This window comes from Perna viridis, chromosome 8 (assembly GCF_037379345.1).
Source record: "Perna viridis isolate PV_CMFRI_1.1 ecotype Kerala chromosome 8, ASM3737934v1, whole genome shotgun sequence".
NCBI lineage: Eukaryota > Metazoa > Mollusca > Bivalvia > Mytilida > Mytilidae > Perna > Perna viridis.
Window position 1 is genome coordinate 26170881 of NC_142452.1, and position 10814 is coordinate 26181694.

Below are 10814 nucleotides of genomic sequence, written 5' to 3' on the forward strand. Positions count from 1 at the left end.
ATCACACACTGAAGATTGAATGCAAGCTTTCATTAGTGGGAATTGGGTTGTAAGATTTCTTGTGTTTGTAGAGAAATTGTGTTACGATTTGGAAATTGTATATATATGGCATATAAGTTGTACTGATTTCATTTTTTCTTCTCATGGACTTTCATCAGTGGACTTAGTACTGTCATATTTTTAAAAAATTGGAATATTTTTTGGCGCCATTTTTTGCTCTTATTTCTGAACATTGATTAAAAAAAATGGTGACAGAGTTTTGGAAGCCAGTGCAGCCCCTGTTTCAGTTACATGTTCATAACTCCATTTTACTGTCTATATACAGAATCTGAAAGTTATCTAATTTTGAAATAATGCATAATAAGTATAATTTTGTTTTGAAGGTGCTCTATGTTGCTCAAGAGAGATTAGAGGATACATGAAAGGATTCTTATTAATGACTCGTAAAAGGTGAGTGACGTATAAAGAACTTGCAAAATTAAATATTAAATCAACTATGTCTGAGGAAAAATAAACAAGCTCTAGCTAGATGTTAAGTTCTTGTAAAAATCACTACTACTTACTATCAGGAGATATTTCTTTTTATATACAGATGCTTTTGTTATATGATTAAGCCAAAAACAAATATCTTTATTGTGTGAATATTCAATTGCAAATAGAGTTTGTCAAGTCCTATTCTTAAATTATAGTTGAACTGGATCATTATTTGTTAAGCTCTTCTCTTTGCACCACTAACATACCTCGTGTTTCAAAGGTAATCAAGGGAACCAATGTAATAGCTGCAATCAAAGGAATGTAATTCAGGGACAACGACCAGACATAGAAAACAGACATACATAACAAAGAACATAAAGTAAATAAAATCATACACACAAATTAACAAAAACAAATGAGCAAATCAGACTACACTAAACTTGTTACATTTTTTGAAAGTTCAACGACAGCTTTCTCCACAATCTCGTAATTAATTTTGATTAAACTTACCCCCAGCATGTTGGACTTAACATTGAATGTTACTTATGTGCATTACAAGATAACTGCTTTAAGGATGCTTGCAATGAAAATTAATTCAACTAAATTGAAGGGTACCATATGAATTATCATGCAGAATTGTTTTTCACCATTTCAGGGACCAGCCACCTGCTTGCCTCTATGGTGAATGACTAATTCAGTATATGCAAAATTGATAGCTAATCATATCAGGTATCCAGAATTTTTGTACTCCTGCTTTTTGAGACGGGACGTATTATGGCATACTGTTGTCCATCAGTTCTTCATACTTTGCACAAATCAAAAGTGCTGCCACAAACTTATATAGAAAGCACTTTATCTGCGTGTCTGGTAGTCTTTTCATGTTATCTTTTAGATGTCTGATTGCAAGTAATTTCAGCTGTTGATATTAGAAATGAACATATTTCAAGTAAAAAAAAATAATATCACTTTAATTACAAATAAAATGGTATTGTAAAATATTTTATATATTTTATTTGCATAAAGATTTTTACTTGTTTTATTTTACAGAGACGAGAAAGGAAGCATGTTTCATGGGTTGAAGCTGACCAAGAAGAAAAAGAAGTGCCAAAAAGCTGATTATGGACCTGAATTTAGACTTCCATTAGAATGTTTATAATTTATTTAAATACTAAGATAAAAATACTGCTCATACAGCATTCTAAGTTTATATTCTTAAACAGCATATTTATAGTCAGAGTGTCTTTGAATATTTTTTTTTCTATTTCGTTGTTTTACATTTGTGGTTGATAATTGAATTTTCAAAGTGATTCCATTTCAAAGCTATGAAAGATTAAAAACTTCAAAAACATCCCAAAACAATACAAAAAAACTATCTCTTTTAGTCATTCAGCTTTTTTATTCATACTGCACAGAAGAAAAATGCACTAAGTGAATATGTAAGGCATACACTCTCTATGACTATCATTGTATCTTAACACAAGATATCACATGGGAGAAAAAAATCCCATGGGAGAAAAAAAGTCCCATGGGAGAAAAAAATCCAATGGGAGAAAAAAAAAATCCCGTGGGACACCAAAAAATCCCATGGGATTTCATTAAATCAAATGGGATAATGAAAAATCACGTGAATTTCAAATTGTAACTACAAATTTATTTTAGTAAAAATTGTAAAACAAAATGCATTTTGTTAAATCCCATGCAAATCTGCATCCAATGGTTACTCTCATGACATGGTAGGTTGAAGAAAAAGCGGCGCAAGCTTTGCAATTTAGTGTTTTGCAAATATAAATTGTCTCAAATTAGAAACTTATTCATTTTGTCTATCTATTTCAATCTAACCTGAAGGGTACAAATGATGCATAATAAATACATTTGTGTACATTGAATTTGAAAAATGTTACTTAAGAAACTTATATAATCATCCCAATACTACTGTATCTTTCAAGTACGTTCTATCGACTTAATGCATATAATAATGAGGGCATTTGAGTACTGATTAGTGTAGAAGGATTTTTGTTTATTGCAATCACTGCAATTTGTAGCTATTATAGATCTGGAACTAGTAACGAGGTACAAATAGCTTTTAGTAAATAGCAAAAATATCACTCAGATTATCTTTTTTTACAATACGCATGTACATATACTTGTATACAGGTACATGCACTATCTACAAGTCCGTTAACAATTTCTTTTCGAGCTCCATTCAGTTGTCATTTATCTTACATGTTTATAACGAAAATGGAAATGGTGAATATGTCAGAGAGACAACAACCCCACCGGGGAGAAAAAAAATAAAATTTAGCTCAGGGCCAACCATAGGTCTTTAATGAACGACTAGGAAACCTTCACAACATAGGTCACGCTGCCGCTTACTTTTAATTCAAAATAAAATTACGCATGGAAAGTAGTGTGAATATGTTTTTTTTTTTTTTTTTTTTTTTTTTTTTTTTTTTTTTGACTTTCGACTTTTTGCTTCTTGGAATGCCAAGGATTTGTGTATGCCTCTTATGATACCTCTTATTTGCACAACTGTTTATTTCCGATTTAGGGAATTTGTTGGCATGTCACTGCTAATCGAAATAATGTTTCTGAGTGGACGATAGAACATAACGCAACTGTAGCCTTTAATATTCCTGATCTCTCTCCATCCTCTGTTGCTGTTGTTCTTTTTATCACTATAAATAACATTTATATTTTAACCCTAATATTTATTTTAGTTGTCCACGTAAAATGCTGTAATTATTTAAATGTTGGTACAAAATTAAACCAAATGTGTATTATCTGCTAAATTAGCCTTTTGTATTACCCTTCTCATTGAAGGAGGTATTGGTCGTCGGTGTCAACAACTTATATATTCAAACCATAGAAGCCTATTCTATCAAGACAACATTTGGCATTATATATTGACTGTTATGAGAATGTGAATCTTATTTCGACAGCTTACCACTTTCGGTAGATATTGCCTTGCTAACTGACGTCTTGCGCTACCCTCTTTTTGTTGTGCATGAGTGATCACAGGTATTCAAAACTAAAATTGGTAGTTGCTCAAATAAAGGAGTTTGAGTATGGGATAGACAACAGTACTAATGCAGTTGTTTTGGGGCAATAAAACAACTTCCAACAATTCAATAGGATTTTATTGATAATATTGAGCACAACATATTGTGCCTACAGGGGTTGGGATGGGGTGTTGGGCAATTCTGATACAAATTAAATACGGAATAACTTGGTTACCTATCAACGATCTATGATGGTCAAACTAAATTGCTTGTTCTCAAATTTAAGCAGTTTGTAGTAATGCATTGTTCGATAAACTTACAGTGGTTGAAAAGACATATTGAGGTAAAAAACAATATAATTCGTCCGTTTTTGCTGTATTTCTATGACAGACAGCCCGTGACACATTAACAAAAAAATATGTCGTTGATACCTAACTTATCAGTCAATAACAGCACAGGAGTCTAGTATAAAGGAATGTTTTAGATCATTCGTCGACTGAATTGGTCTTTATGGTTTCAGCTTTTTAAGTTATAGTTCGTCGCTATAGAGTAATCACGGGAACCAAGGCTATAGCGGCAACCACAAGAATGTAATCCAGGGACAAAGACTAGACATGGAAACAAACATACACAACAAAAAACATAAAGTAAATTACATACAAAGTAACAAACGCAAATGAGCAACTCGGACTCCAATACAAAATAGAATTGTTATAATGTTAAAATATGACGTGTTTATTCAGATCTTTGAAAAAAAAGTTCTTATTCATATAACCAATTCGTTACAAGACATATTTTCTTTCAAACTTTTCTAACGAAACAAATAAATATAAATCAATCACATACATTTCCAATTTCGATATGTACACATGTTTCAAGGAGTAAACTCACATAAGTTCTCGATAAAAATAACACGAAAAACAAAAACAAAAACAAAAACAAAAACAAAACAAAACAAGATGTTGCACCTCATTTTCCCAGATTCAACCATTTCTGTCTGAAAAAAAAAGACAGCTAGGGAACAAGTCATGATTCGAAATCAATATACCGAGTATCTCATTTTACCCTCCAATAGAAATCACCTTACAACTACTTAGTTAACCGGTAAAAAGACAGATCAGTGAGAAATCTAAAAAAGGGGGTACACATTACAATACATTATACAAAAACAATATACGAAGTATCTAAGTATTTCATCCAACTGAAGCTAAAATGTCTGCTACAGAAAAGTGATACGGACGAACGGAAAAGTAATTTCAATATTATCCCCACACTAATCAACGAAGATATAAGAAAACATAAATGTAAAGGTAATCCGAAATGATCATATTATGCTAACAATAGTAATTCAGTCTTTAATTTATCACTTTTATAAATAATGTACTTAGTATGTTATGTTACACATGTATACAGTTTTAATACAAAGCACACTTCATGAATTCGCACCAAAACAAAACAATACATGTAAAGCATAGGAAATATCACCTTTGATTAAAAGTTTACTCTTTTGTAGACGTACATATACCGTCAATTCTTTAACCAATACCTTTACGTTTACTACATGAAATAAACAACACAACAAAAGCCACAAATGTTCATATTCAACGGTGTTAATGCTATTTAAAAATGAATTTGAATGAATAAATGTGATGCTAGTTTTGATAATTGTGTCAAAAAAAACATGCGTATCATGATCTTAATAAGTGGATTTTTTTAGGTTTGAAGCATAGTGTTTTACAATTGGTACAATATTGGTACTTCTTTTCAAATAAAATTCAAGATGAAAACATATTTCATAAAAATCAATTTAACATTTGGAAGTTATTTCTATTTTAATTTTCCTTTCCTCGTTTGTCTACCCCGGATTTGACTTTTTATGGGCAACTCGGCGGGTGTTTCTAGAAAAGCAGAGGACGCTTACCCTACCGGTGCACCTGGTCCATGCTCCCAGTTTTTAGTGGAGTCCGAGTTGCTCATTTGCTTTTGTTACTTTGTATGTATGATTTTAGTTACTTTATGTTCTTTATTGTGTATGTCTGTTTTCCATGTCTGGTCTTTGTCCCTGCATTGCATTCTTTTGATTACCGCTATAACATTGGTTCCCTTGATTACTCTTATGATATGCACTTGCTAGTGAATTTTTATGGAAATTGATAAAATACCGAGTGATTGTCCTATGTTCATACAAATCTGAATACTAACAAAATAAATCAAAGGATGAAGCATCAGCCACGTTTCATGCCTAAAAAGGGTCCAGAACATGAACATGAAATAGTTTTACGAATGGATACGCAATAATCCTTTTTCATATTTCCGACTTTCAAATCGGATTTTAATTTTTTAAGGAAACGGTGTTTCTCTCCAACACAACAGACTGTCGATTTGAGCAATGGACAGGAGAAGACTTTAATTCAAATGTTTGATTTATTGGGGCTGCGGCAAGTACTTGGATACTTTAAAACACTTATTTCGAACCATTTAGGTACTAATGGAAGTGAAAAAAGTTAATGTTTGAAATAAAATTTTTTATTGTATTTCCTGTCTCCATTGAGACCGCCAACAAGTTTGTCGTTTGTTGGTTGTTACGTCCCTTTGAAAATCTTCCTAAAATGGCTTGCATTCCATGAATATGGACAGAAGTGATTATTTGAACTCAGGCATTTAGTGAATTTTCAAGAAAGTCATGCATATTTCCGCAAATGTCCAGACATCAGGGATGTAATAAAAAACGATAGTGGATTATCAATTGAGCCCCTCAAAGAAAATAAATTAAACCATAGTTACGTTGTATCAAATTACCTGTCGCCTTGATAAAAATGATTCCCATACAAGGTCCTAATACAATTCCAATTGCAAGTAGTACGTACTTTGCTGAAACAGAAGAAACATTATATATTATACTGAATGCATTTGTTAACATTTTATTCCATGATTGAAAAGCATTTGAACAAGACACATCTTCTCTTCACTTAAAGAATTTTCTAAAAAAAAATAATTGCAATATTTTTGTCGGTGTTATTAATACTTGATATTATTAAAACACTTTCGATTCATTTTTAATTTCTACATGAATACATACACTAAAGATTCACTGGATCCACAGTCAGATGTTCCGTTTTGAAAAAAAAACAAAACAAACCATAACACTTACGATAAAACTAACAATAAGTGAGTCTCATTGTGGCCTTGTCGAATGACGAGTGTTCGATGTATTTTCGATCATAGGGACCCATGAAATCTATATGTTTTGTTCTTATGATATCATGCAATTGTGAGCGATAGCACCTTAAAAGAAGTTAAAATAACATATAATACGATTGCAACAAATTCTTGGTGCAATTCGGATTGACACGTCGCCAGTAAATCAACTAAGCCACCGTCATAATCCACGGTCAACGCCTCAGTATTGTCAAATACAAAATATATCTCCTCTAATTCAACAGCTAATTGTATCTATGCTTGTAACAATTAAAGGTTAAAGGAACCTGTATTAATGAGAAAAATAAACAAAATTGACCTCCATGAAATTAATACCCTGATATTTACGATGTTGTCCAAAGTTACAACGAATGTTGTATTATAATATGCATGTTTATCAACATTAACAAAAGTATGTGCCAATTCTAAACCATAGTTAAGAGGCGTACACGTTCAATTTTATATTGAACAAAATAAAACCTACTAAACATCTTATACTCGAAAATAATGTCAGTTTTTGTTGTACTGAATCGGACATAATACAGATTGTGTAAAATAATTCATTATTAATGTTTTTTTCTTACCCCTGCAATCGTTATCCCTGCTTCCAAGTGCACCAGATATAAGGCTATAAAGTGGATATAAAATATTGTTTTCACCTGCGTGGTTAGTGATGGCACTAACTACAACATGCTCCAAGATTTTGCAGCAAATGACTGTCAAGGATATTGCTCTATAATTTTCAGTATATTTAGACCCTTTCTTATAAATTGGAGAGACATGTGCTGTTTTCCAGTCAGAAGGTACTTCATCGGCATTTAATTATTTTTGATAAATAAGACAGAGAATTCGTGATATATCAATGGCTATTTCTTTGAGAACACGAGGTTTGCTCTAGTCAGGTCCACAGGCTTTCGATGGGTTTAGATTCTGTAAGAGCTTGGTTATGCAAGTAATTTTAATATCATTCATAACATGATAAGTTTGTCCATCTGTCATGTAATTTTTACCACTGAATTCAGATTCTTAAGTATTATTTTGTGTTGAGAAGACGGATTTAAATTGGCTATTTAATGCATCAGATTTTTGTTTATCATCTGTAGTAAGCTGACAATTTTTGTTAAGTGGCCCATATCCCAAATAATCTGTTTTCGTACATTTAAAATAAAATATGACCAGAATTTTTTCAAAGTGGAGAAACCTCTTTGTTCTTGTTTTGGGGTGACTATATCTTCTATGTAATGCCAATAAGACCGTATTAACAGATTTTGTATGTTATGTTTATATTTTTTGTAAAGGAAAACTATTGACCAAACTTTACGACAAACGTGATAACTTTTCATTCAAAATTGTCAACATTCCTTTCATCTATGGCAACATCCCTTCAGCGCCTGCGTATGGAGTGTTCATATCACAACTCATACGTTATGCCAGAGACTTGCCAAGACTATCGTGCATTTGTATCTTTGTTCTTTGTTTTGAATGTTTGTTTTCATGAACATCATACTCATATCATGAACTCGTGGATCGTTATGATGTATCCATCAGCATCATGAAAACTGATTTATTCAACGGGTCATAGTTTGCCTTTTTCGTTTGTCTACCCCGGACTTGACTTTTTATGAGCAACTCGGCGGGTGTTTCTAGAAAACCAGAGGACGCTTACCCTACCGGTTCACCTGGTCCATGCTCCCAGTTTTTAGTGGAGTCCGAGTTGCTCATTTACTTTTGTTACTTTGTATGTATGATTTTAGTTACTTTATGTTCTTTGTTATGTGTGTCTGTTTTCCATGTTTGGTCTTTGTCCCTGGATTATATTCTTTTGATTACCACTATAACCTTGGTTCCCTTGATTACTCTTCCATGTGTAGACTTTGTCCCTGGATTACATTCTTTTGATTACCGCTTTAATCTTGGTTCCCTTGATTACTTTTTGTACCACTATGTAGAGGAACTAGCATGTTTTAGTTTGCTTGTGGTTTTCTAACTTATACCATCATACATAAGAAATAATGGTTAACACATCTTCAGATATAGTACATGCAGTTGGAGGCAGAGGAAAACATTAATATGATTTAAATGTGATAACTAACAAACCTTTTATACGTTTATTAATGCAGTCAAGTCTAGATAATATACTGGGCTGAACTTTCAAGCAGAAAATATAACAAAACATGGACACGAAGAACGTGTATATCCCATTTATTGCTGTGTGCTCTATGCAATCTGTAAAGTATAAAACATCAGGCTGTTATAGAGTGAATCCTACCTTAAAGGAAGCCTGAAAAATCAAAATAAGCCTAAACCAGACACATTTAAGTATATTTATATCAGTTTAAATGTATTTAGTATTGTGGTAAGTCGAACACATGTGTGTTTACCAAACTACGGTTCTTGAATGGTATAAACCTCCCATCTACACCCATATACCATCCCCATTCTTGAATGGTATAAACATCCCATCTACACCCATGTACCATCCCCATTCCCCATTATCCCTATTCCCATTCCCAATTGAAAACTACAAATTACCCAAATGAAAATCTCCATCTGCTATTGCATATTTCCTATCAAATACTAGTATTGTCAAATTAAATTTTATTTACAATTTTTTCTACATTCAAACTGTTAATTTAACTAGATTTGATACATTTTTTTCATATGAACAAATACTAAAAAAAAACAATTTCACTATCCTCCCCATTCAAAATTCAACCCTTTTACACCATTCCTATTCCCCGTTCCCTAACTTCCCTTCCCCATACAAGTTCTGTAGTACATAAAATTTTACACGTTGCAGAAAAAGTTTGTTAATATGCTCTGGGTCATGAGTAAATGACCTTTTACTTTTTCAGATGTATTTTTGCGCTTTTTTGAACTCATTGCACTTTTTCTTATTTCATAAATATTGGAAAAATGTTACGTGTTTCGCTGGAATAATGCATACAGCAACTATAACTGAGACGGATAACCAGTTTACAGATTGTAATTATTGAGGCTATGTCATAGGTTATGAGTATCAAGTCGTTTTAAAGTTTCTGTAAAATAATATATTGCAAAAGAGATACGTTGTCACAAGACTTTAAAGTCTACTTCGGGAACTCTTTGCATGTAATACAAACATTTTTATATTTAAAGATATTTTACAATTTTTACCGAACATGGATCGTCAAACATTTGTAACAAATTCCGGCTTAAGTGAGGTTTGTTCCGCCCTTTTTATGTGTACATTTTAGTTCAAATATAATGCTTGAGTTATTCATCGTCCTATTTTTTCAGAGGTCCAGACTGTATGGAATTCCCATAGTTTGACATTCCAGTAATCAACAATTATTTTTAAAAGAGCTGATCATCGGATCTTTAATTTGATTTTCCTCATATTTCTGAACTATGAAAATTGTGCGATATTTGTTTGCTGCGATCCAGTATCTGATATAATAATTTCTTGACTTTCTGTATTATTCATAGTTTAATTTTGTTTACCGTGCTTTCCGTCTTGCGAGTTATCTTCAGGTCGCTCTAGAAACAAAAGTACATAATTCAGTGGTGTTTATCCGTTTAGAATGACCGTCACCAACTACAAACACAAGTTCATTTCACGACAAATATCGACTTAGAACATACTGTTTGTGCAAAATTGGGAATATACAATACAGCATCGATTGTTTTTCTTTGCCAATGATAAAAATACCTTGATGAGAAGTAGTAATACCGGCCGTAAACATCAAACTTAACAAACAAAGAAAAAACAGTATGATGAACATAAGTGCTTTCGCGGTAGAATTGACTTTCCCAATTTTTGGGAAGACACCAGACTTACTATTTGTTTTAGGTCAAGACCTTTAAAAAGACATCTGTGAAAGTCGAAAATGGCTGATCGTATATGGAACAGGCATTATATGGCGACTTAAATCTTTTCCCATCCGATGAACATTTGGCATATCCATTTAGTCTCGACTTCATCACATTTTATAGAAAATGATTTGATCATATTCGAAATCACTGAATTTGAAAAATATTCTTTTCAGAATTCGATCACATTTAATTAGATAATTGGAGGTCGCAATTATTATTGAAACGGAAAATTCATATCTGTCAGTCAGGTCTTGGTGACGACAGTAGAACTTGTGATATGACGACATA

At 32.4% G+C, this 10814-nt stretch overlaps 1 long non-coding RNA gene across 1 annotated transcript; it reads left to right on the forward strand.

Annotated features, from left to right (window-relative positions):
• Positions 1-303: 303 nt before the first annotated feature.
• Positions 304-1958, forward strand: LOC148610003 (uncharacterized). Its single transcript, XR_015914700.1, has 3 exons — positions 304-450; positions 1130-1203; positions 1522-1958. It is a non-coding gene; the product is annotated as an uncharacterized LOC148610003 (long non-coding RNA).
• Positions 1959-10814: the final 8856 nt, after the last annotated feature.